Here is a 2,842-nt window from a genome sequence, read left to right as displayed (position 1 = left end):
CTTAAAGTACAGAAATGAAACCAGCTGAAATTATTCTAAACATTGCTGAAAGACTAGAAAAAGCTGAAATACATTTAAAAATGGCTGAAAATACAGAAATGAGAAAAGCTGAAATGAACTTGAAACAACTGCAAAAAAACTGAAATGGGAGAAGCTTCTATGAATTTGAAATCACAGATATAATAAAAGCTGAAATCAATTTCAGCTTTTATTAGCCTCGGCAACGTCATTCGGGTCAGAACGACCCGGCTCGCGACAACTCATCGCTCGGGTCTAATCGGCTCGCTCCGGCGAGCGCCTCAGCCCAGACGACGGCGTCGGGTCACACTGACCCTCGCCTCGGCAACGTCATTCGGGTCAGAACTACCCGGCTCGTAACGAGCCGTCATCTCGCGAGAACTCGCGAGAACTCATCGCTCGGGTCTAATCGGCTCGCTCCGGCGAGCGCCTCAGCCCAGACGACGGCGTCGGGTCACACTGACCCTCGCCTCGGCAACGTCATTCGGTCAAGACTCTACCAAACGCATGAGTGTAGTTTTTATGTCTCTATGTGTTTTAAAACGGCTCAAACAGCCGTTTACAAAAAGTGTACCGTCTGTGTGTTTTTTAAAAAAATGTCGGCAGATTTGTATGGAAGCTGATCTGCATCTGCCAAGCCGCTTGTTCCTCCCTCCCACCTTTCCGTCCAAAAACGGCGAACTGACGTGGTCCTCGACGGCGCACGACAGATGGGGCGCGACCGACGAGCAGAGTCGGCGGCGGCCGGGTCCGCCGACCCCCGGGCCCACGGAGGAGGCGGCGTCCCGCGCCACCGACATCGCCTCGACGTTCCGGCTGTTTGTGACGCCCGCGATAGAAGACATTGTCCTGGAGATGACCAACCTCGAAGGTCGCAGAAGATACAGGGACGACTGGAAAGGCATGGACCGGGTCGACCTGCCCGCCTACGTAGCCCTCCTGGCGGGCGTGTACAGGTCCAGAGGGGAGGCCGCCGCCAGTCTGTGGGACGCGGAGAGCGGAAGGGCCATTTTCCGCGCCACGATGCCGCTGAAGGACTTTCACGCATACTCGACACTGTTGCGATTCGACGACCGCGAGACGAGGCGCGAGCGACGAGCGAGCGACAAACTGGCGGCCGTGCGAGACGTGTGGGACGCGTGGGTGCTCCGACTGCCGCTCCTCTACAACCCGGGGCCCGAGGTGACCGTGGACGAGCAGCTGGTTCCGTTCAGAGGTAAGCGGCGGCTGCGGCGGAGGGGCTTTTTTTTTTCTTGTAAAGATTTGCGAAAAGACAATGCCGATGATGATGATGATGACGCTCTCTGTCTTGTGTGTGTGTGTGTGTCTCTCTCTCTCTCTCTCTCTCTCTCCTCGTAACCCCCCCCCCCAGGCCGGGGTCCCTTCAGGCAGTACATGCCCAGCAAGCCGGCGAAATACGGAATCAAGACGTGGGTGGCGTGCCAGCTACGCGTGGAAGATGCAAGTGTACACCGGCAAGCCGACGACGGGCGGCGGCGGCCCCGAGAGGAACCTGGGGATGATGGTCGTGCTCGACGTCACGGAGGGCCTGGCGGGTCGCAACGTGACGTGCGACAATTACTTCACGTCCTACGAGCTGGCGCTCTGCTGGCGACGAGGGACAGGGCGGTGTTCTCTTCGATGTTTGCGTTCATGCCCACCACGGCCCTGGTGTCCTACGTGCCCAAGAAAAACCGCAACGTGGTGCTCATGAGCACGCGGCACGCCGAGGCCGAGGTCGGCAACCGCCCGGGCGGGAAGCCCGCGATCATCCTGGACTACAACCGCAACAAGGGAGGCGTGGACAACTTGGACAAGGTGATCGGCACGTACAGCTGCAGGAGGATGACGGCCCGCTGGCCTCTGGTCGTGTTCCACAACGTCGTCGACGTGTCCGCCTACAACGCCTTCGTGATATAGCGAGAGGTCCGTCCCGACTGGATGTCCGGCAAGCGGAGCAAGCGCAGGTTCTTCCTCGAGCGGCTCGGAAAAGAGCTCGTGACGCCGCTCGTCGAGAGGAGGGCGTGTCTCCCCCGCACGGAAGCGTCCGCGGCGGTCGTGCGGGCCGCCCGGAGGGCGCGCGGTCGAGCCGAGGCAGCGCCGGAGGCGGAACGGGAGCCGGAAACGCGGGCGGCGGCCGTCGCCTCGGCTCTGTCCAGGGTGGCGAGCAAGAGGAAGAGGTGTCAGATTTGCCCGTCGAAGAAGGACAGCAAGACGCACACCGTCTGCTGCGCGTGCAGGAGGTACATCTGCCGGGGCTGCTCGCGCGCGTTCTGCCCCGCCTGCGCCGACCGGCGTGTCTCGAGCGACGGAGGCGGGGGGCGCGGAGGTGGCCGCGGAGACGACGACGGCGGCGGCGACGACGGAGGCGCGGCGCGCACCTGCGACTATTGGAGGACGCGAGGACGACAAGGGGTGGAGGGGGGTGACGGCTGAACGCGTGTGTGCGTGCGTGCTACTACTAACGGAGGGCGGGGGTGAAGGCTGAATGCTTGACGTAATAAAAACACAATGGATGTACACACCAATCTGCATTGTCTTTATTCACATTTACACAAATACTTGACGGATACATACATATATATACATATATATACAGTATATATATATATAGTTTGCTTACTATAGTAAAAGTTGCACCGTTTAACGTGAAATTCTAAATGAGTCTTCCTCGTCGACACGAACGCGGTCATAATACGTGGATGCGACTCGCGCCGCCCATTGTACCCACAATGCATCGGAGCAGGCTTGCCTGTTGTTGTGAGAGCCAAATATCCCAGAATGCATTTCAACCTAAGCGGCAGGCAACAACGACCGACGGAGG

General features: G+C 58.9%; 1 pseudogene; it reads left to right on the top strand.

The window, feature by feature from the left end:
* The first annotated feature begins 525 nt into the window (after positions 1-525).
* Positions 526-2,454, top strand: LOC119206977 (piggyBac transposable element-derived protein 4-like; annotated as a pseudogene).
* Positions 2,455-2,842: the final 388 nt, after the last annotated feature.

The sequence above is a fragment of the Pungitius pungitius genome, chromosome 1 (assembly GCF_949316345.1).
Source record: "Pungitius pungitius chromosome 1, fPunPun2.1, whole genome shotgun sequence".
Taxonomy (NCBI): domain Eukaryota; kingdom Metazoa; phylum Chordata; class Actinopteri; order Perciformes; family Gasterosteidae; genus Pungitius; species Pungitius pungitius.
This window is presented reverse-complemented; position numbering and strand designations above follow the sequence as displayed.